This window comes from Lynx rufus, unplaced genomic scaffold (genome assembly GCF_022079265.1).
Source record: "Lynx rufus isolate CCGP_SWC_20201006 ecotype Redwood Valley unplaced genomic scaffold, mLynRuf1.p SCAF_25, whole genome shotgun sequence".
Lineage (NCBI taxonomy): Eukaryota > Metazoa > Chordata > Mammalia > Carnivora > Felidae > Lynx > Lynx rufus.
In genome coordinates, this window is record NW_025814840.1 from 6,673,167 (window position 1) to 6,697,811 (window position 24,645).

The following is a 24,645-nucleotide window of genomic DNA, read 5'->3' on the forward strand; positions in this document are numbered from 1 at the left end:
TTTATTTATTTTTGGGACAGAGAGAGACAGAGCATGAACGGGGGAGGGGCAGAGAGAGAGGGAGACACAGAATCGGAAACAGGCTCCAGGCTCTGAGCCATCAGCCCAGAGCCTGACGCGGGGCTCGAACTCCTGGACCGCGAGATCGTGACCTGGCTGAAGTCGGACGCTTAACCGACTGCGCCACCCAGGCGCCCCTGGACTGGATGAGTTTAAGAGACATATTCAGAACATCCCATCCTACAACAGCAGAATACACATTCTTTTCAAGTGCACACGGAACATGTTCCAGAACAGATCACATATTAAGCCAAAAAAACAGGCCTCAAAAAATTCAAGAAAACCGAAGTCATACCATGTACCTTTTCTGACCACAATGCTATGAAACTTGAAGTCAACCACAGGAAAAAATCTGGAAGGACCACAGACACATGGGACGTTAAATAATATGCTACTAGACAATGAATGAGTCAACCAGAAAATAAATTTTTTTAAATCCATCGAAACAAATAAAAATGAAAACACAATGGTTCAAAACCTTTGGGATGCAGCAAAGGCAGTTCTGAGAGAGAAGAATTTAGCAATACAGGCCTACTTCGAGAAGCAAGAAAAATCTTACACTGAAAAGGGCAGAAAAAGAACAACAAACAAAGCCTAAAGCCAGCAGAAAGAAGGAGGTAATAAAGATCAGAGCAGAAATAAATGACATAGAAACTAAAAAAAAAATAAAAATAAAAATAACAGAACAGATCAATGAAACCAGGAACTGGTTCTTTGAAAAAATTGATAAAACTGATAAGTCTCCAGCAAGACTTACTAAAAAGAAAAAAGACCCAAATAAATAAAATCACAAATGAGAAAGGAAAGTAACAACCAACACCACAGAAATACAAACATTTATAAGAGATTATTATGAAAAACTATATGCCAACAAATTGGACAACCTGGAAGAAATGGATAAATTCCTAGAAACATATAAATTATCAAAACTGCAACAGGAAGAATGAGAAAATCTGGGGCGCCTGGGTGGCTCAGTTGGTAAAGCGTCCAACTTTGGCTCCGGGTATGATCTCACAGCTCGTGAGTTCAAGCCCTGCGTCGGGCTTTGGGCTGACAGCCTGGAGCCTGGAACCTGCTTCAGATTCTGTGTCTCCATCTCTTTCTCTAACCCTACCCCGCTTGTGTGCGCGCTCTCTCTCTCTCCTTCAAAAGTAAACATTAAAAAATTAAAAAGAAAGAAAGAAAGAAAGAAAGAAAGAAAGAAAGAGAAGGAAGGAAGGAAGGAAGGAAGGAAGGAAGGAAGGAAGGAAGGAAGGAAAGAAAGAAAGAAAGAAAGAAAGAAAGAAAGAAAGAAAGAAAGAAAGAAAATTTGGACACACTAATTGCCAGCAATGAAATTGAATCAGTAATCAATAAACTCTCAACAAACAAAAGTCCAGGACCAGATGGCTTCACAGACGAATTTTAAAAAGAGATAATACCTATTCTTTTCAAACTGTCCCAAAATATTGGAAAAGGAAAACTTCCAAATTTATTCTGTGAGGCCAGCATTACCCTACTACCAACACCAGATAAAGACACCACAGAAAAAGAAAACTATAGGCCACTATCTCTGACGGGCATAGATGCAAACATTTTCAGGAAAATACTAGCAAACTCAATCTAACAATACTTTAAAAACATCATTCACCACAATCAAGTGGGATGTATTCCGGGACAGCCAGGGTGGTTCAATATTCACAAATCAAGCAACGTGACCATCACATCAATAAGAGAAAAGAGATGAACCATATGATCCTTTCAATAGAGGCAGAAAAAGCATCTGACAAAGTACAACATCCATTCATGATAAAAACCCTCAACAAAGTAGGTCTAGAGGAAATACACCTCAACAAAATAGGGGCCATGTATGAAAAACCCACTGCTAACATCATCCGAAACGGGGAAAATCTGAGATCAGAAACAAGACAGGGGTCTCCACTCTCATCACTTTTATTCAACACAGTCCTAGAAGTCCTAGCCACAACAGACAGCAAAAATGCATCCAAATTAGTAAGGAAGAAGTAAACCTTTCACTATCTGAAGGTGACATACTATATATAGAAAACCTGAACAACTCCACCAGAAAACCGCTAGAACTAATCGAACTATTTCAGTAAAGTCGCAAAATACCAAATCAACGTACAGAAACGTGTTGCACTTCTATTCACCAATAACGGAGCTGCGGAAAGAGAAATTAAGAAAACAGTCCCATTTATAATTTCACCAAAGATAATGAGATTATCTAGGAATAAACGTAACCAAAGAGATAAAAGACCTGTACTCTGAAAACTATAAAACACTGATGAAAGAAACTGAAGATAACACAAAGACATGGAGAGACATTCCACGCTCATTGACTGGAAGAAGAAATTCTGCTAAGATGTCTATACACCCAAAGCAATCTACAGATTGAATGCAACCCCTATCAAACTACCAACAGCATTTTTTACAGAGCTAGGACAAACAATCCTAAAATGTGGAGCCACAAAAGACACCGAATGGCCAAAGCAATCTTGAAAATGAAAAGCAAAGCTGCAGCTACTGTAATTCCAGATTTCAAGTTAAATAACAAAGCTGTAGTGACCAGAACAGTATGGTACTGGCACAAAAACAGACACACAGATCAACAGAACACAATAGAAAAACCCAGAAATGAGCCCACAATTATATGGTCCATTTATCTTCAACAAAGCAGGAAAGAATACCCAAGGGGAAAAAGTCTCTTCACAGATGGTGCTGGGAAAACTGGACAGCTACACGCAAAAGAATAACACTGGGCCACTTTCTTACAGCAAACACCCACACACACAAAATTCAAAATGGATTAAAGACCTGAATGTGAGACCTGCAATCATAAAAGTCCATGAAGAAAGTATAGGCAGTAACCTCTGTGACATCGGCCATTAATAGCTCTTTCCAGATGTTTCCTGAGGCAAGGGAAACAAAAGCAAGAATGAACTACTGGGATTCCATCAAAATACAAAATTTCTTCACAGCGAGGGAAACAACAAAACTAAAAGGCTGCTGGCTACCTACTGAATAGGAGAAGGTATTTTTCAGATGATATGCAATAAAGGGTCATTACCCAAAATACATCAAGAACATACAAACTGAACACCCAAAAAATGGATAATCCGTGAAAAAAATGGCCAGAAGACATGAAGAGACATTTTTCCAAAGAAGACACACAAAAGGCTAATAGACACATGAAAGGCTGCTTAAACACCCCTTAGCATCAGGGAAATGCAAATCAAAACCACAAGATATCACCTCACACCTGTCAGAATAGCTAAAATCAACAACGCAAGAAACAACGGGTGTTGGCAAGGATACGGAGAAAAGGGGACCGTCGTGCCCTGTTGGTGGGAACGCAGACTGGTGCAGCCACCGTGGAGAACAGTATGGAGGTTCCTCAAAAAGTTTAAAACGGAGCTACCCTACGTCCAGCAAATGCACTCCTAGGTATTTATCCAAATTAAAAAAAAAAAAATGAACTAAGTGGTACATGCATCCTTATGTTTATCGCAGCATTATCAATAACAGCCAAATTATGGAAGCAGCCCAAATGTCTGTCGACTGACGAATGGATAAAGAAGGTGTGGTGTGTATACGTATATTTACACACATATATATACATACACACCAGAGAATACATACAATGGGGTATCAGCCATAAAACAGAATGAAACCTTGCCAGTTGCAACCACGTGGATAGAACCAGAGAGACTAATGCTAAGTAACATGTCTGAGAACGAATACCATATGATTTCACTCACAGGGAAAATTTACCAAATGGAAACAAGCAAAAGGAAAGAAAGTGAAAGCAAGAAACGCACTCTTCGCTACAGAGAACACACTGATGGTCGCCGGAGGGGAGGCGGGTGGGGGATGGGATAACAGGTGACTGGGGCCGAAGGCGTGTGCTTGTCGTGAGGACCGCGGGGTGACGTTCGGAGGTGCGGGATCACTACCTTGAACTCCTGAAACTAGTGTTACACTGTAGGTTAACTCGCTGGAATTAAAATACCAACTTTGATTAAGAAAAAAAAAAACAAACACCTTGCAAACAACGCACTTCAGCAAGTTTTCAACCAATTTAAGAACCTAAAACTGCGCCCGCTCTGCCGCAGGGTCTGCGCCACAGCCCCCGCCCCGAGGGGGGGGTGGGAGTCCCGCTGGAGGGACGCAGTGAAAGCGATTTGCTGGACGCCGCGTGTCTGAAGGGGCTCACCCTGCCCCCAGCACCCTGCACCCCGCTCCACAGGTACTCGGCTCAACACACAGCGGCTGCCAGGCGTGGGCCCTTCCCGTCCCTGGCGGCTGGCTCTACCCCAGCGAAGGGCCTGCCCCGCGCGACGGAGGCCCCGGCGGAAGGGTCGGCACGTCCCTCGCCGCGGACCCATCCGGACCCCCCTCTGTGGCTTCGCCCAGCTGCCCCTTGAGGGTCAGTACCCGGGCCCCCCCATTCGTTTCCGCAGCCCGAGCCGCGAGACTTCCAGCTGCGGCCGACCCCCAGGTCACGTGCCCGGCTCGCAGCCCGGGTACAAGACACCTCACCAACCTCCCCTGCGCGGTGAATCCAAGCGGCTTCTAGTCTTCTGCCGTGGGCCCCGGCCAACCCGCACCGGCCGCGCCCCACCTGCCCAAGGTTCAGCCCGGGCTGCTCTCAAACCCGTCACGCTCTCCTACAATGCCAAATTCAAACGTGCACAAACCTAAAATTTTCAGCCACGTACCTTCATTTGGCTTAAAGGAGCAAAGTAAGCCCTGGTAATGTTTTGATTTACACGGGAATTCCTTGACAAGGGATTCAGTGCCCTCCGGCCTCTCTTCTCCCTGAGGCCGCACGCACCACCTTCCCCGGAGCAAGAGGAGGGAAATGTTCTGTATCTGCTCCCCGCGCCCCCCCCCGCCCCCCCACGAGGTCCACGTGGCTACTGAACACCTGAATGCAGCGGGTGCGCGTTAGAAACCGGATTGTTCATTTTAGTGCATTTTCACTGCACGGTCACGTATGTGCTGTAGAAGTCTGCACGTGGCCAGCGGCCAGGGGACCGGGCAGCAGAATGCGCGCGGCCACGCCCACTGTGGGGCAGGAGCTATGCCGAGGGCGTTCTGTGGGCTGTGGTGGGGCACGAGCGGGTGTAGACACAGGCTCTGTAGAGGGATCAGTCCCTCTAGCAGACTCGAGTCACAGTTTAAAAACAACAACTCCCAGCCTCCCTGCTCCCCACCACGGACATGCCATGTTTGGAGACTGTGGTCCAGGCGGTTTCAGAGAAGGAAGCTCCTCGGAACAGGGTGGCAGCCTGAGAAGGAAGAAGTTGGGAGGACACGGTGGGGGCTACGGACAGGCCTGGACTTGAATCCAGGGCCGGGAAGGGGAGTAGCTCTTCACGCACAGAGAGCATTAGATGTCTTTCTGTTTTCCACCTGCTGGTCAGCTCCCTGCAGGGTCACTGGGACGCAGTGGTTTTTGCACCACACGCCATCTGGCCATCCTAACACCCCGGAGTCTGTGGAACACCGTGCCCCCCGACCTCCCCGATCTGGGCCGGCTGGTGAGGACGGGTTTCTGGGTTGGAAACATTTCATTTCCACATCTCCACCTGAGGCACGGACGGACACAGTCAGAGTACAGGCTCCTGACCCTCCCGAGGACTCCGCTCCTGGAAGTGAATGCTAAGGCTGTAAGAAGGTGACTCTCCCGGGTGACCTGCTAGACAGGTCTTCCTCCAACGGCTGCTCAACCGCGCAAAAATCTATTACTGTCAACAACGTGGACGGCAGGAAAACTTCCAGCTTAACAGTGTCAACAAAGTATTAAAAAAGCAGTCTTGTATGAATAGATTTTAAAAGGAACCACAGCTTCCAGAACCCCAAATGCCCAAAGACGGACATATCATCTTGACAACCAAGTAACCGCAGACTTCTTTCATTTAAAACTTTATTTCCTTGTATTTATTTAAAACCTTTAAAAGAATCTTAGCAATAAAAAACCACAGTGGGGGCACCTGCGGCCCGGTCAGTTAAGCATCTGACTTTGGCTCAGGTCACGATCTCAGTTCGTGGGTTTGAGCCCCACGTTGGGCTCGGAGCTGACAGCTCAGAGCCTGGAGCCTGCTTCGGATTCTGTGTCTCCCTCTCTCTCTGCCCCTCCCCCACTTGTGCTCGGTCTCTCTCTGTCATAAAAATTTTTTAAAAAACACACAATGAAAAAAATCAGTGACATTCTGGCTATGAACTGCTCTGACCGGGGGCTTCTCTGGCTGCTGGGTAATCTGTGCGATTTCCTGACAATTACAGGATAGGCTCCCTAGCGAAGCCGGAATGGGTGAGATGACGTTGTAACTACAAGATGTGTCCCGGCTCGCTTTACTCATGCTCACGGGAGTCACTCACAGGACGAACACCGCATTTCCAGCATGAATAAGCACTGAGCTACACTCCGTTTTTCTCAACACTTTCGAAGCAGCAGCAGGAGCACGCACACAAACCGAAAAACACACGAGACTGGTACTGCAACGGTCATCACACCCTTGCCTCACCAGTCCCAGAGACGAGCATGCTCACGGTGAAGACGGGGGCCAGCCGAGAAGCAAGCGTGTCTGCAGGGTACCGTCCCCTAGAGGACTCGCCGGGGTGGCCCATTAGCCTTGCGGTTCATCAGCAAGACGATCAGGAGACGGCACATCTAACCGCACTCACGGTGGCGTTAAAATAAAAATGCCAGCTGAACACATGTGGGGAGAAGTACAAACCGTCACGTAGCCCAGAGGCTGGAATCTGCTGGCCATGTTTGCTCGAAGCAGAATTCACGAGGAACCCCACGAGCAATCCCAAGAAAGCATGGTGGGCATGGGACGGAGCTACGTTCTGTGGCTTCCTGTGTGGCTGACACCGCACCGTTAGGGTGGGGGTGGGGGGGGCTCTGCAGGGGTCAGGGGCCAGGGCAAGGCGAAGCGCGGTCTGGAACCTAACGGTCGGATCTCAAAGGCGCACAGACGGCCCCGGCACAGTGACAGGATCCCCCACGGACCCGCTCACCCCGCACATGTCTTTCGGTCCCTTTCGGGGTCTGGTCTTCTCTCCCAAGTGAGAAGGGGCAAGGGGTCTACCCAGCCCTCGCATCCGGTACCCACAGACCAACCACGCTGCTGGTGGAAACCGGCGATTCCAGTGAAATGAAGGCTCTAGGAATTTCTGGGAAGGGGGTCAGATGTTTTTTCAGAGAGGAAGACTGCACCCACGAGACCTATTTAAATCAGTACATCAAAGAATTCATCACACACCAAGCTTAAACTGTGAAGAATACAAGCCCATGGACACGGGTCAGGAGGTGCGCTGTTCTGTTCTACTTTGACACTTTTAAATCGCTCTGCTCCCTCTGTGTCCGAGATGTGTCTGGGCCTTTCGGCGGGACTCCGTTTCAACCTGCAAAAACCTATCTTCACGTCTGGTGACTCGGCACAAGTCCAGAACCCGCGATCTCGCTAGCAAACAGTGCGGCACGCGACCCGGCAGAAGCAAATACACGGTCAGCCTTCGAGCCCTTTCAACATGCCTGTCGCAGCTCAGGGAATTTTCTGGTCTCACCCACATCTGAGAAAGCAAAGTGATGGGGAAGAACCCTAAGTGGGGAAACCATCGAATCGGGCTTCAAGACTTGTGGCCGCTGGCGCCACCTAGGACTCTACGTCGTCTGTCATCCCCTTCGTCCATCAGTAACCCGACTTTCAGCTGGTCTAGATGATCAACCTCTTTCCTTCTGACCGCACAGAGGTCTGCCACTCTGCGTACCCAGCTCAGGGTTCTCTGGCAGAACCACCGAGTTTTCGTCATTATCGCTCTCAACCCAGCAACCCTCAGGCAGCGTGAGGCCAGGAGCGTCTGGCACATCACCTTCTCTTTCCGTTTAATCAGGGGAGTTAAGCAAGTTTGAAGGGTGGCCTCATGACGGCCTACGAGCACTACGGGGCTTAGCCTGTGTCGCAAATTCCTCAGAAGTGGGTTTTGATCCCCAAGTCCTTCCTCTTCCACGTGCCGCTTGGGCTGTGGCTGCTGCGCTTTGCTCCCGGGCCGCTCCTGCTCTAACAGCGTGAAGTCTCTCCGCTGCTCCAAGAGGAAAGACCTCCACAAACCCAGAGACAGGCAAGTTGCCGGGGGAGCGTACTGACATTCACTCCACTCGAGGGCTCAAGTCCCGTGTTCAGTAGGATGCAAACGATTCAGTTCAAAGGCAACAGGGACCTTGAGCGCAAAAACAAAATCTCTTTAAGAATCCACTAACAGCTACCCTACAACCAAGCAATTGCACTACTAGGTTTTTATCCAAGGGATGCAGGAGTGCTGTTTCAAAGTGACACATGCACCCCCATGTTTATGGCAGTACTATCGACAATAGCCCAAGTATGGAAAGAGCCCAAATGTCCATCGACGGATGAATGGATAAAGAAGATGTGGTATATCGTACCACATACAATGGAGTTATCATACGATGGAGTTATCACTCGGCAATCAGAAAGAATGAGATCTTGCCATTTGCAACTGCGTGGATGGAACTGGAGGGTATTATGCTAAGCGAAATTAGCCAGTCAGAGAAAGACAAAAATCATATGACTTCACTCCTATGAGGACTTTAAGAGACAAAACAGATGAACATAAGGGAAGGGAAACAAAAATACTATAAAAACAGGGAGGGGGACAAAACAGAAGAGACTCATAAATATGGAGAACAAACAGAGGGTTACGGGAGGGTTGGTGGGAGGGGGGAAATGGGCTAAATGGGGGAGGGGCACCAAGGAATCTCCTCCTGAAATCACTGTTGCACTATATGCTAACTAACTTGCATGTAAATTAAAAAATAAATGATTAAAAAGGAAAAAAAAAAAAGAGTCCACTAACTCACTCCAACCCTCCAACCCGAGTAAGAGCCTCTTGCTAAGCCAGGGAACTTTTCACTGCTGCGTCTCTCCGGCCAATCCTGGAAGACGAACCGAGCTGCAAAACTCTCTCCCTTTACAAAGCGGAGAGCAGGTGGGCTGTGGGCACCGTGGGCGGCTTGGCCAATCTTTCCACCCACGCCTCATCACACACGCACCAAATCCCTCTTAAGTCAGATACACGAACTTTCCACTGATCTCACGGATGTGCTGCCTGACTCACGGATGGCCTCCGGACTCCCAGAACGCGACTGCCACACCAATGCGGTGACAGGAAGAGCAGTCACGTGAAAGCTTTGCTGCATCTTCCGTGGGGAGGCTGAGCGGGTATAGGAAGTCACCGAGGCTGCAGAGTTCACACGTTTGCGTGTACACGAGGCTGGGGGTGCTGCCTGTCCCTTAAGGCACTAGGAAATCTACTAAGAGACCACAATATCAAGAGTAGGATGAGAAAACAGAGTTAATGAAACTGCCCAAGATCAAACGCTCCAAACAAGTTTTTACGGTAGAACAGCTCACAGAGGCAGAAAGGCCCCGGGCTGGTCCCAGCAGCGGGGTGGGGGTGGGGGGTGAGTACTGGGCTGGAGAGGGGGGCGGGTAACAGGGCTCTTGCTGTGCCCGCTCTGGAGCGTTTCTGCCCTCGGTGCATGCCACGGGCCTTCCCCACAGGCCACAGTTCATACTTCCTAAGACTCCAGCCTCCTGAATCCTGACCAGGACCCCTTTTCTGTTTCTTGTCTTTCTGCTATTAGAAATCCAATTTCTCTATTCATCCTCTTTCCAAGTCTCACATGTCAGCAAGCCTCGGTTAATCCCACCACCAAAACCAATCAATAAATAAAAGTTAATTAAAAAAACAACAAAACAAAACAATGGCTTACTACTGTGCCTACGAACCGGACTGCAAGATTTATGTACGTGGCCTCGTTTATTCCTGCGACTCTCATGAGACAGGGACTGCGTTTTCACAGATAAAGAAACTTGCCCCAAATCACACAGCGGGTTAATTCAGTACGGCCGAGATGCAAACACAGCCTTATCTGACTCCTGAACCCCTGTAAAGTACTCCTCCGGGGAGCGGAGCAAATGAGATCTTGCTGGGCTGCTAATAAAGTGTAGACGCTGTATACGTGTGCACATTCCAGAACGCATGAACTCTCCCAGGCCCTTTCCTAAACAGACCCTTAACGCTCCCTCTGACAGAGCTAGAGCAAAGATCAGGATTGAAATTTCAGAAACACATACTGAAGAGTGAACAAGCAGGGGCTTTCAACCTCAGCACTGATGACATGCGGACTGGACCTTTCATTCCTGGGCGAGGGGCTCCTCCCACGCAGGCAGCCGCTAGCAGCGTACCGGGCTTCTGCGCACTGAACGTGCACAGCACACTCCTCCCCACCAGCCCGGGAAACCACTGCGTTCAGCTGAGTGCCTCAGATCGCATCACTGTTAGTTAGATCATACTGATACCAAGAAAGAGCGCTTCTAACTTCTAGTTTCATGGAGATTTCTAGGATACCAGACGACAGCTCCTTAAGAGAAAGCACCTGGTGGACTGGATAGAGCATACACAACTGAGAACGTGACCCCCTGTGTTTCACTTTACAGGACGCAACGACCATCTTTCAGCCTCTGCACGAAGGTACGCGTCCCCAGCGTCTTCAACCTCTGTTCAAAGTTTCCAGACCCGTGGCCAAACCGGATTACCCCATTCTGGCTGGGCACACACCGAAACACAGACCGAGAAACGTACACAGCCTTGCCCAAAGAGGTAAAGGCAAGATCAACAGAGGACTAGCATCTCAGACATACAATTTACATCAGGCTTGGTTTTTAAGCACTTCACGTGGATTATCTAATTTAATCATTGGACATCTTTGACAACCATATAAAGTAGGGATTACTGACCGCGTTTTATGAATGAAGACACAGAGGCCCAGAACAGTCAAGTAACTTGCCCGAGGTCAAGCCAGAGTCCCTGCTCTGTTTTTCGTTTTTTAAGTTTGTCCACTCATTTTGAGAGGGAGAGAGAGAAAGAAAGAGGGAGGGAGGGAGGGGCAGAGAGAAAGGGAGAGAGAATTCCAAGCAGGATCCGTGTTGTCAGCGCAGAGCCCAACTCGGGCTCGAGCCCATGAACTCTGAGATCATGACCTGAGCCAAAACCGAGAGTCGGACGTTCAACAGACTGAGCCCCCCAGGCGCCCCCGAGTCCCCGTTCTTTACCACCATCTCCAGTGTTCCAGAGAACTCAGGGACCGTCGCCTCCTTGGTTCTAAATACTCCACCTCCGCCAGTGCGTGAGGTCTTTCCTCCAACTGTTATCAAGGGCCCCACACCGCCGGCACCTTGCGCGAGGCTGACGGCACCCTCCCGACCATCCCCCTTTGGGACAAGACACAAACCCACTTGTCCCACCTACATCTGTCCCACCTTGAGCAAAGAACACAGAGCACTTTTGTTAACCGTCTGGCTGAGGCCGACCTGTCATCACCTATGGCAATGCTGACATACCTGTCCGGTCACCACCAAAAAGGAAATGAGGTCAGATGGAAAGGAGTGACGCTGGATACCGAACGTCGCCACTCTTTCTAAATCGATCCCTACCCGTCTTTTCAAGACTGTCATTTATAGTTCTGCTAGATGATGCCAACGTAAGCCCTGAGTGTCAAGTTTCCAGAACTGACCATCCCCCCCACCCGCAGTTTTGAAAGCCAAGCTGCCCGGCACACTTCCTCCCCTCCATGATTTTCGCAAGATAACCCCCCAGGGGTGTTCTCATCACACCGGCATGTGCTTTCAACATCCTCCAGAACTCAAGTCACTTAGTGCGGCGAAGATTTAGACAGGTTTCGGGAGGAGGCCACGGCACCGGCATCTTGCCGCGGAAGGCAGGTGGGCGTTCTGTGTCAACAGACGGTGACGACGACAAGGTGGGGGTGTGAGCGGTACCCAGTTCTGGCATAGATACTGCAGCTCACGGCCTCGTTCTCTTTCATCAGGACATCCCAAGAGACGACCCAGCAGATGGACCCTCCTGCTGTCGGCCGCCCCTGGTGAGACACACGGAGACTTCGTCACCTTCGCCTGACAAGAAAAGTCATAGCGCGCGGAGCGTGACCTTCGCGACCTCACCGTTCCTAACAGACAGGTGCGACGCTAACCTGTGTGCTGAAAACAAGTTTAAAAACGTGTCACATCACGGAGAAACTACTGCGGGTGCACATTCACACACAGAGAATGCCACCGCTGGATGTCCACGGACCAGGCGGCTTGATTCGACAATGACAGAACTCCTGAGCTGCCCTTGCCCTTGGGTGAATGAGGAAGGAGCAGGAAGAATCTGCAAGTCCACAATGAAAAGGGCTTCAAAGAAAAAAAAAAAAAACAGTACAAAGTCACCCTAAATCAGTAACTATGAGGCGGTCACATGTGCTAACAGGTTCATCGAGAACAGGGCTTTGCTTAGTTAATATTTGAAGACCACGGGCTCCCAAAGTAAATGCGTTATTCCTTGAACTTTGGCATTTGGGCACGGGGGGCAACAAGGAGCGTTTAAAATCACACACACACACACACACACACACACACACACACACACACACATCTGCTCTGAATGAAGAAACTCCTGTGGATTATTTCACATGGAAAAATGACCAAATCTTAAACGCCACCTTCGAGTGTAAACCCAGCTCACCGGCTGTGAAATCTGGAGATGATGTAACCTTGCCAAAGCTGCTTCTTCAACTATAAAACAAACAATACCTCTATCCCTCGGCAATAATGTAAACGTTAAATGAGGTATGGGCGTAAAGCATCTCACTGCCTGATAATAGCAGGTCCTTAAATGCCCGGCCCTGTCACAATTATTAGGCAAAGCTCAAATCAAAATCGAATTTAAGGGCGCCTGGATGGCTCAGTCGGTTAAGTGTCCAACTCTTTTTTTTTTTTGGATGTTTATTTATTTTTGAGACAGACAGAGACAGAGCACGAACCGGGGAGGGTCAGAGGGAGGGAGACACAGAATCCAAAGCAGGCTCCAGGCTCCGAGCTGTCAGCACAGAGCCCGACGCGGGGCTCGAACCCACGGACTGTGAGATCATGACCTGAGCCAAAGTCGGATGCTTAACCGACTGAGCCACCCAAGTGCCCCTAAGTGTCCAACTCTTGATCTCAGGGTTCCTGACTTCAAGCCCTGAGTGGGGCTTCTCTCTCTCTCTCTCTCTCTGCCCCTTCCCCACATTCTCTCTCTCTCTCTCTCTCTCTCTCTCAAAATAAATAAACTTGAAAAAGGAAACTTAAAAAAATCTAAGTTTATTTCATCCCTTTAGATTTTAGACACTGGAGAGATTTACCAAAGTATTTTCCCCTTGTCACCGCCCGTGGGGGGGCTTTTCCAACTACCCCAGGGCGCTTCACGCCGTTTCTTTCGATATCACAGGCTGGTCCTCAAAAGAACCAGGATTCCGTGTTGTCACATCTCACACAGAGGCACTTGATGAGTTAAAGTCAGAGCGACAGAGCAACAAGCCTGTGAGCTTGGACACAGCGCTACCCGGAGGTCAAGGTGTAACTAATTAAAAATTCCATCCAATTAATTTAATTACTACATGTGGATTTCTTTCTAGAGAGGTTTCCTTCCCAGAGCTACGAAGTCAGCTGCTAAGAGCCGTTCTGCCACAGGGCCTGTCGGCTTGCAGTCGTCTCTGTCTCCGTGAATGAAGGAGAAGGGCACCACTCACAGCTTCGCCATTCACGTTCGCAACTTCGTGGTTCAGTTTACAACCTTCCCGCCACCCGCTCCGCTACCAGGACGCCCTCGGCCCGCCTTGCCCGGACGGTCCGTGTTTCTGACGGCGACACACGTCTGTGGCACTGTGTGCGTCCTCAGCCAACCAGAATAATCACGAGATTCGGCTTCTCCTGTCCCCGACACCTCCCCACCCCCTCGCAAAAACATACTTCACGTACAGCACACAAACAAATCTCGGTGCACTAGCGGACTCGTATTCGACACAGGAAGATTTTTAAGGAAGTTCCACGATTTTATTTCTACGTACAGTTTCAAGGGAGAAGGCAACAGAGTAGAGAGGGGACTGGACGGAGACCTCAGGTCTCCGGGCTGTCACTTCGGTGTGACTTGGCCGCCGCGCACAGCAAGCACCCACGGGGCCGGGGGCGCCAGGCCGGGCATTCTGCGGGGACTTCTAGGCACCGGTCACGCGAGCACTTGCTGGCCACAACGCTCAGGGCGCGTGGCGGTGGAGTAAACACGCGGAGCACGTGCCGCCCTGGCCCCGGCTCCCCGCCAGCACGGGAGCTCGCCGGGGACGTTCGGCAGGCACGGGCGCTGGACCTTGAGGGGGGGCTCCCCCAAACCCAGGAACCTGGCCGTCCGCGCAAGCCCGCCCGCCCGAAAGGCTGCCCCGGGGACGCGCGACGCCCCCAAGCGGAGCCGGGCCCCGCGCACGTGTGGCGCGTCCGCGCACGCCGCCTCCCGCACCCGGGCCCGCCCGCACCCGGGCCCGCCGTCTCCGCCAGCGCGGCGCGCGGCGCGCACCGCGCACGGCACCCGATCCGAGCCACGCGTCCCCGAAGGCGCACGCTTACGTCTCCGGTCCCCGGGGGCGGTTTCGGGACGGTTCCTGGGGCGCCGAGTGAGCGCGCGCCCGCGCGCGCGGCCCCGGCGGGGAGGGGGACGGAGGGGGGCGCCCCGGGCCCTGCGCCTCGCCCCGCGGCCTGGCCGGCCGGCGCGCGCCGACCCCGACACGGACACCCGCGCGGGGCTCCGGGGCGCGGGCAGCTGGCGCGCCGACTGCCGCTCCCGAGGCTCCGGCGCGGAGGCCGCGGGCGTGGCCGGGCGGCGGAGGGTTTTTGGAATGCAGGGTGTGGCCGTCTAACACAGCAAAAAAGAAATGAGTCAGCCCGGGCAGTCCTAACCAATAAGCGTGTTCACTGGCGGCTAAGGCGGAACTTTCCTTTCTTGATTTATATCGGGCTTCGGGGCCGTTTTACAGCCTTTAAAACAAAAAAAAAACAAAAAAAAATCTTTTTTCTTTTTTTCTAACTTCAGCCTCTAACAACTTCAAGGAAATGGTGGATGGCTCTTCAGAAACTCTTTCCAAACAAGAATTAATCTTGTTATGAAATACTTGAGCAGTGGATGTACGCTGATTTCCACTCCTTCGGGGAAAAGTTCTCGAGTTAGGCGGTGATTCTGGATGTAACGAGCATGGGATCTGGGATCACGGCAGATTCAGACCTGACCTCTGACACGAATGACCTTGGGCAAGTTAATTATCTGCAGAGAAAGGGGACCAAACACCCGCCTGACACGGCTTGTGGGACAGCTCGTATGTCATAATACATGGACAGCGTTTTTGGCACAGTGCTGGACATAACAGCAGGCACTCACCGGTGCTGTCTTGTCCCTCTAAGCTCCGAGTCAGAATCACCAAAACTATGGACCAAGTAGCCTTTAAAAAAAAAAATCTTTTCAATGTTAAAATATCCAAATAATTTTAGAGCTGAAATAGTACTCTGGTGTTGTATGGTCTGAGTCCCTTATTTGAGTGATTATAAAAAAAAAAAAATTAAAGAGGAGTGCCTGGGTGGCTCAGTCTCCGCTCAGGTCATGATCTCAGGGTTTGGTTGGTGGGATGGAGTCCCAGGTGGGGCTGATTGGAGCCTGCTTGGGATTCTCTCTCCCTCTCTCTCTGCCCCTCCCCTGCTCCCCTGCTCGCACGTGTTCTCTCTCTCTCTCTCTCTCTCTCTCTCTCTCTCTCTCTCAAAATAAACATTTTTTTTTAATTAAAGAAACTTTTGATTTAGGATCCTTGGATTTGGTGTTATACAATAGGAGCTTTACTACCAAAAAAAAAAAAAAAGGCTTAAAATGGAAATGATTTCATTGACGCCACAGTAAATCAACTGTTAAAAAAGTAAGAATGATTTTCAAATACTCATTCCATCTGGGTTACTGTGCCCTAAACATAACTCTGGAGTAAAAATACTTAAAGGAAACTTTAGGTAACTGGGAATTGGCAAATCACAGAAGCCTCCAGAACCACCAGGTTCTGTGGACCAGTAAAGAAAGGAGTTGATGGTTAGTGGGAGTAGAGTTTTAGCCGAGTAAGAATTTTTTTTTAAGCTACAAAGTAAATCTTCTTGGCTTTGGAGAAGATCTCCTAAGTTTAACTTTCGCATATTTGTTCAGAACCAGTCATTCTATAGGCCAAAATTTCTTCAAAATACTCATCAGCAAAGATGAGATCTAGAGTGAGATCAAAGGCCCTTTCTAAACTGGGATTTTCTGCAAACCAGCATGCAAGAGTGAAAGAACAGGGCACCAGGAACCCAGAGCTGCAGCTCTAATCCCAGCTCTGCCCATGAGTGACCAGGAAGCCAGCCCTAAGCAAACTGCTTCATCATCTCTCTTAAGGTCTCTAAGAATTCCTCCACCTGACAGACCAACGTTATGGTCAAAAAGGGCAGGTGCAAGGTAAGCCTGTGACCTCACACTGATGCTTAGTAACAGGCATACATTCGCCCAGTCTAGATGATGAAGCTGAAAATCTCTGTTGACTCTCACATAAAAGTAATCTTATCATCCTGGATGCTTTAAGTGAAATTCTGGAGTCATCTGAGCCCTGCCCCTTTCCAGAGAATTCAGTATCAACAGGTATGATGAGGGCCTCCTATGTGGGCTTCACATATCTGTACCGTTTCCCCCATTCCCAGCTCATGCACTCATTCCCCTATGCCAGGTCACCAAGGCTGGGTGTCCCTTGAGTGCTGTTCCAGCGGCCAGGTCCCTCCCTCTGTGCTCCTAATGCATCATCGCCAGCACCTGATAAATGTGAAAGTCCAGCATGCCACCATGCCATAAACCTTCCCTCTCTCTACCAATTAAACAACCTGGTTTTATAGCAGAGATCAAAAGGAAAATATTTGCTTTATAGGCAACCTTCCTCAAACAGTCACGCACATTAATACGTATTTTTAAGCACAGTGATTTTCTGTTTACAAAACTATTATAACCAGTTATACTGGCCAAACTGATAATATGTTGGCTGTTACACCATGAATAGCTCTTTTATATCAGAAGGATACACACACACACACACACACACACACACACACACACACACAACCTACAGGTAAGCGAGCAACTCCGTAAACAACACCTACAGTCTCGAAAATGCAATTGTCCGTGTGTGTAGACATACACAGATACAGTGAAGTACATGAAAGAGGAAGGGAAAGTAGCCGTACAGGAAAGAGAGAGACAATTAAGTTTGCTTCTGTTGCCTACGATCCAGTCAAACTTAAAATTCATAGCCTGGGTGCTCTGTCTAGGAAGCAAAGCTTAAAAATATGTTCACCTGCAACCATAACTCAAGGCACTTAAAAGACGGTTACAGTGACCTTTATGCTTGGGGAATGAGGACACAGTTGCCAATGCTGTTGGAATGTTCTCACCGTAGAAAAAGGATAACTGTTTCTAGGAGGTCTTTTTTCCCTAAAATTATTATGCAAAGTACAGACTATCATTGCACAGTTCAGAAAAAGTGACCATGAGCCCACGGGGCCCAGGCCACGGTGTCAGTCGTTCCAAAGCTGGCCTCCAACTGTCTAACAGCCATCTTCCACCTTGAAAACCCTCAGTCAAATAACCCAACTGGTCTCCTTGTTCCCTCGAAGCAGCAGGCACAGTACATACAGGCTCCGGGGCTGAAGACCTCCAACTCGCCCTTCATACTAGTTGTCACCTTCTAGACACTTCCATTTCCTGGAACCCTCCTCACGGGGTCAAGCCTTAGACAACTCTCCTTTCCTCCAAATGCCTACCGACCTTATTCTTTATAACTCCATCCCGAAATGGACTTCCAGAACTGTGGCATCTTCCTTCTTCCTGAGACCCCTGACCTTTCTCTCCCCCCAGATGACAAAAGTCCATCGGAGGAAGAGATCGTGTTTCAAAGACCAGGACGTAACAGATTCTGAAGAAACAGCTGTCATTGAGATACATGGTGTTTCAGTTCTACAACGGCCGCAAAGGAGAAAGGAAAACTTTCCTTCTGACTGCTGCCCCCTCGAGAGTAAGCAACCATTGATGGCTGTTCAGACCAGTTGGCAAGCAGACCTCAAGTGGCAGGCGCGTTTCTCTGCTCTTTATGACATGCCCCAACGATACAGAGCGCCACTGCCGAGAGAGAGCGAACCGGATGCTTCCTAAAGGGAAGTACAGTTTACAAAAGAGTGTCATCACATAAAGTCTCAGTTCCTCCAGCACTGGCCCACTGAAGGAAACAGAGGCACTAAGTCATTTCACCTTCCGTTGCTGGAAAGGAACACACGTACACACATCTGCCAACCTTGCCAAAGTACCAATTGCTCCTTAAAGACAAACATCTCTCGCAATGTACACGGTGCAGCCACGAGCCTCCACTGGGTCACCTGCAGGTGCTCGCAACTGTAAGTGGTAGCAAAGGGCCGTGCTTCGAGGCAACTCCCAACTGCTAGAATCATCACGTGAATTTCTGTGTTTATTTGGTTTAAAATCTACACGTCATAAGATGCGTGCGTTAGAGCAAACTCTGGTCAAGAGTCGTTAATCCTCTTTCTCTCTTTTTTACAAAGTTTTTATTTTAATCATCGGGTATTTATCACAACAAGCGCACTCCTTAATCCCCATCGCCTTTTTCATCCATCTCCCCCCACCTCCCTTCTGGTGATCATCAGTGTGTTCTAAGAGTCATTCTCTCTCTCTCTCTCTCTCTCTCTCTCTCTCTCTCTCTCTCTCTCTCTCTCACACACACACACACACACACACACACACACACACAGTCACTAGCACCCTTTGATTTTGCTAATACATTTCTGCTTTTATGAACTGGGAATCAACACCACCATTGTTCTCAAAAAGGTATGTCCTCAATCAGCTGTCCTACTATGTAGTTATATTTATTATAATTGCCATGGCAAAGACACAACTTCTTCAGTATTCCAAGTCTAAACAACCCCGTAAGTCAGTCAGCGCCCTTTAACTTGCAGGTAACAGAAATGGCACGCGGAGCGTCATGGGGAAGAGCGAGGTACACTGTGTGGACTCCGAGTAGCCCAGCAACAGGAAAGCCACAGGGCAGCTGGGCCTGAGGACGTACGCGAAATGGCTCCAGCAGGGCAAAATGGCATCTCTGCTCCTACAGGCGGTTCCATTCTCCCTTCCTGAAACCTGCCTTTTTCCACTTACCTCCCAGCTCTGCCCCTAACAGGGATTATCCCATAGTTGGAATTTTTAAGATTCTCAGGAAAAACACGCCCACCCAGTGGTCAAGGTCCCAATTTTGGCCGGTCTACGCTGGAACTACATCGTCGGCTCAGCAGGAAGAGTTGTAGGTTCTCCAGAAGGTGAGTTTCCTTCTCAGGAGTAGAAAGGAGGGCTCATCTGTCTGCCCAAAAAAACACCACCACCTGTCAAGACATTCCATTTTATGTCTGAGCAAGAGGTTATCTAAACAGTCGGTCCTCAACCTGGTAATAAACTACATTCTGAAAGTTCACTTGTGAGCTCTGGAGTCAATGAACCCTTAGGTGGTACCTGAAATGCATTTCCCTAGAGATAAAATGTAGACATTGGCTCCTCTGGCCAGTCTTTAAAAGCCTATTTAACTTATGAAGGATCCAAGTACAGTGTTAATAATGTTTCTGATACTGTACTCAAGCCTCAGTCTTGACACTGTTCCTACAGGAAAATGTACTTGAAATTCCACCCGGAACAAGAACAATACGCGCAACTTAATCCATGTGCTGAGCATCCAGTCATGACAGCGGCTCCTACTGTACAGATGTTACTTCCCATTTAAAGTGCACACAACACAGCAAGGCAGGTGTTAACAGCCGTACTGAGCCCACAAGGAAACTGGGCGTCAAGAAGGTTTTGATGCCCAAGGCCAACGGCTAAGATGAGTCAGAGCTGGCTTCAAAGCCACGTATGTTTGGGGCGCTTGGGTGGCGCAGTCGGTTAAGCGTCCGACTTCAGCCAGGTCACGATCTCGCGGTCCGTGAGTTCGAGCCCCGCGTCGGGCTCTGGGCTGATGGCTCGGAGCCTGGAGCCTGTTTCCGATTCTGTGTCTCCCTCTCTCTCTGCCCCTCCCCCATTCATGCTCTGTCTCGCTCTGTCCCAAAAATAAATAAACGTTGAAAAAAAAAAATTTTTAATAAAAAAAAAAAAAAAAAAGCCACGTATGTTTGACCCCCAAGCTGGGGCTGTCATGTCTGATCTCCATAGCTGACAAACAGGCGTGGGCTTACAGTTGAGGGGACGGAGAGCTAACGTTTCAGACTCCGTAAATATTTAGATTCTCTTGCAAAAAAACGAAGGGACTAGTGGCCAGTCCCTTTCGATAACCAGACATTAACTTTCGATATCCTTCCCAACAGAGGATACTTCTCTGTGTTAGAACAAAAGAAAATATTTCTCTGGGTGAGCCCTCAACTATACTGATTCTTATATTTACATGAAGATCATCGGGAAATCAAAGGTCAATAAATAGTGTCTTCAAAACAAAATTATTTTGCTCTGTTGAAAACAGAGGGCACTCCCTATTAAAATGCCCATCTAAGATGTTTTACAAGAAAATTAAAGTTGTTAAAATAACTAACGTCACAGTTATGCCAATATAAACGCAATGGGTGCATTTAACAACATGAACTGTGTTCTACGTTTGAAAAAAGTTTTTGGTTAGATAGTATCTAATACATACAAGAAAATACATTCAACATTATTTGTCAGGAAAAATGACATTAAAGTCAACAGTCATGAACCTACCACCCAAACTTAAAAGCACACCATTACCAATAAATCGCAGCAGTTCCCTGAGTATTCCTTCTGTCCGACTTGATGACCTTTTCTTCTGCGTATATTGGACAAAAAAAGTTTGAAAGCCGTTGGTCCAAGATGGGACTTGAATAATAAATTAACCATGTGCCTTTTGAAGTCAAAGTGGAGAGGTGGTCAGAAGTAACAAGACAGAAAGTAGCTGAATTCAATCAGAGAGGAAGGGAGTGGCCAAATCATGCACTGTCTTAGCCTGGAAAACTACTGGTTGGACAGACCTGTAGGAACTTTCGGTTTCTCTCCACGGTCCGAAGCCACACCTAGTCGCTAGGAACGTGAAGTCAAGTCAGATCTCCTGAACACCTGTCAGACTGTCAGACACAGGATCTGAAATAAGACAGTTCAACTCCGAATTGTCCCGAACGGAGGTAAGGTATTTACGAAGTCCACGCAGAGCCTTAACACGTCACGGAAAAAAGAATCAGTAACTTCAAGGGGAGAAAAAAATCAACAAAAACAGTCAATAATTTACTGAGAGTTTAATTTTGTTGTAATAAATTAATTAAATGTTAAGCAATTTATACGACGAGGAAAAATTTAAGATAATGTCCTGTGTGATGTTAAGCCGCTTGCAACACGTGTCAAAAGAAAGGACACAGACACTAATCTAGTGGATGAGCTGGTACAAATGGTTTCAGCACAAATGCAAGTGGGGAGTAAGGAAATCTAGCATTCGGCACAAACTACACAGTGCAGTAAACACGGGTTGAGGAGGAGGAGAGAAGGGGGAAGATGAGCTTAGGTGGCGGAGAGCAAAGCCACTCCAAGGGTGTCATGAGGATGGCAACAGAGCGGGTTCACCTCCGAGCACGGCCCGCCAGTGACCACGTGACACTGTCTCTAGGACCCAGCCGCCTGCCTTGTTTTACCACTTCCGGATACGCGGCGCCCAGTTCGAAGATTCCTGAGGCTGGGGGCCGGGACTGGACGTCCAGCCCTTGACCCGGGATATGTCCGACAAGTGTCTGAAGAAGGAAATGAGGGGCAAGGGGGGCCGCCCCAAATACCTAGTTAAATGCCTTGCTGAAGGGGTAACGTGTGATGAAGGTTCACCTCGACAGTGCAGGGGACAGACTGCAATACGACAGCGGGAACGCATCGGTTCGGGCTAAATTACGCTGCGGCATCACAGAGCACCAACGACAGAGAAAGGCTGTCTCTGTCTAATTTCTGGCTCCTGTTTTGTTCCTTGGAACTGAGCTGTGGCTACCCATGTGCTCCTCCCCGGGACGGAGGGGGAAGGAGCACCCCTCCCTGGGACGTGCGGGCCTCGTGGCAGGGACAGGAGCGACGCGGCAGGCCTCCTCTGCTGCTGGGAAATGGCATGTGTCATCACTAGTCACACTTTTTCGGCCAAAATAAGTCCTCCGGCCAAGATTGGCCACGGGGCTCAACCCCCCCTGGGGTGGGAAAGCGGAACCCTCCCCCCTCCCCCCTCCCAAAGGGAAGGAAGGTGGCCGGAAAGCTCTGGCAATAGCAGTAACACAATCTCCCAGGAACGGAAGGGAAAATGGCTCAGGAAGTGCTTTCTTCCCATTGGTGATGACGAAAGAAGCTGTCCCTCCATGTCACCTGTCAGGGATCGTCTTACTAGGGCCTCACGACCCTCCCGCCCCAAGCCCTCAGCTCCAACATCAAGTCCGGGGATGCCCCCCCCAAGCCAGCCTCTGAGGCCTCTGTTTTACCTGCAAAATGGGGGGAATCCTGCACTCTCCCTGAGAAGGGGTTTGAGACGTGCTTCAGTAAAACCGTGCATTTAAAACACAAGCAGGGGCACCGGAGTGCTCAGTCGATTAAGTGTCTGACTCGTGGTTTCGGCTCAGGTCATGATCTTGAGGTTTCGTGGGTTTGAGCCCCACGCCAGGGTTTTGCGCTGGCGACAAGGAGCCCCCTTGGGATTCTCTCCCCCTCTCTGCCCCTCCCCACGTGCACTCTCTCAAAATAAATACATGAACTTAAAAAAACAAGTAAAACACACAAGCGCATAAAAGCACCTAGTAAATATAAGATAGTATTATTATTAAATTATGATACTTCTCTCCTAATCTGTATCTTTCCCAAAGCATCTTTAAATTTTTACTCAGTTAGTTAAAAAGTGTATAAAGCACACGTATTAATGATGTTTCCTTTGCTTTTCAAACCTGCCGGCTCCTCTGCTCTCAGTTTTTTCTACACGTGCACACACACACACACACACAAACATACACACAAACACACACACACACACATATACACAAACACACACACACTCTCACGCACACACACACACTCACACACACAAACATACACACAAAAACACACACACACAGACATATACACAAACCCACACATACACTCACACACACTCTCATGCACACACACACACACACAAACATACACACAAAAACACACTCACACACAGACATATACACAAACACACACATACACTCACACACACTCTCATGCACACACATACACATACACACATACAATCTCTTCCTAATCTCCATTACTTGTTCACTCCCCGACTGGCCGGTTGCTTAAGGCTCTCCAGAAGTTTTGGAAAGAAGAACTATTAATTATCTATCATCTATAACTAATATCTAATTACCCGTTATCCATAACAATTAACTAGTTAATTCTTCCCACAATAAGGGAAATTAAGGAAAACTGAAGACACTCAGAATGTTCATTGGAAGTAGGAGCTAGATTCCAATATGGCTCCCAACAGACAAGAGTAAAGGACAAGGGTGTGACCTGGAAGGCCCCGTCTCTCTCAACATGCGGATCCACTTGCCTTGCCCCAGAATGACACCTTCCTCCCCCACCTCTGCCTCACACTGCTCCTTCCAGCTACCGCGCTAAGCACTGCCCAACTCTGTTCCAAGTTCCTGCGCGTGTAACTGGGCAAGTGCACCACAACGCATGCTCAAAGAGGTCCGTCACAGCCAGCTTTACCAGAATGGAAAGTTGAGCACGACCAAAATACCCACCACTGGGGGACTGGGTATACGCATCACAGACCACATAACACGTGAAGTGCCGTATGACAACAACAAACACGACGTAAGGGTGTGTTTATTAACGGTGGCATGCTTTCAGCACACTGTCAATCAACTCAGGTGTTAAAATGATATTTAAAACAAATAATCTGTTTTAGGAAGGAAAAAAGGATGAATCTAATCCAGGCTCAGAAAGAGTATGGCAGAATACCGAAACAAAACAAAACAAAGCAAAAAAAACAATGTTACTGATGGTGTCTCTAGGCAGTGATGAGATCGATGAATTTTTCCAGTCTGAATAATTTTCACATTTTAAAAGTTCTTTCCAATTAGCACTGGTTAACTTTTAGAATTTTTAAAATAGGTATTTTAAGTAAAAGGCATTACTCACGGGGTGTCTGGGTGGCTCAGTCCATTAGGCGTGGACTCTTGTTGGGCTCAGGTCATGATCTCACAGTTCGTGAGTTCGAGCCCCATGTTGGCCTCTGCACTGACGATGTAGAGCCTGCTTCGGATTCTCTCTCCCACTCTCTCTCTGCCCCCTGTCCCCAGTGCATGCACATGCGATCTCTCTCTCTCTCTCAAAAGTAAATAAACTTAAGAAAACCAGAAAAAGGCATTACTCACAAAACACCCACTTCAGATGTCATCTGCTCCTAAAACTCTCCCTGGCCTCATCATTCCTGCCACACAGGTAACTTCTCTCTCCTGTTGAGTTTCCAGAGTAGTTAATATACCTCTAATGACACTGACTGCATTTGTTTTGAAATCACAGCTTTCT

General features: G+C 48.7%; 1 protein-coding gene across 9 annotated transcripts in view; it reads right to left on the reverse strand.

The window, feature by feature from the left end:
• SGMS1 (sphingomyelin synthase 1) overlaps window positions 1-24,645 on the reverse strand; it is a 287,713-nt gene that overhangs the window by 89,164 nt on the left and 173,904 nt on the right. Inside the window, exon 1 of one of the 9 annotated variants that reach the window (XM_047088748.1) lies at window positions 14,592-14,685. The exons of the other annotated variants lie outside the window; for them this stretch is intronic. The gene's annotated coding sequence lies outside the window, so the exon portion shown is untranslated. Of the gene's footprint in view, window positions 1-14,591; window positions 14,686-24,645 lie in introns of those variants that run through there. 9 annotated transcript variants of the gene reach the window in all.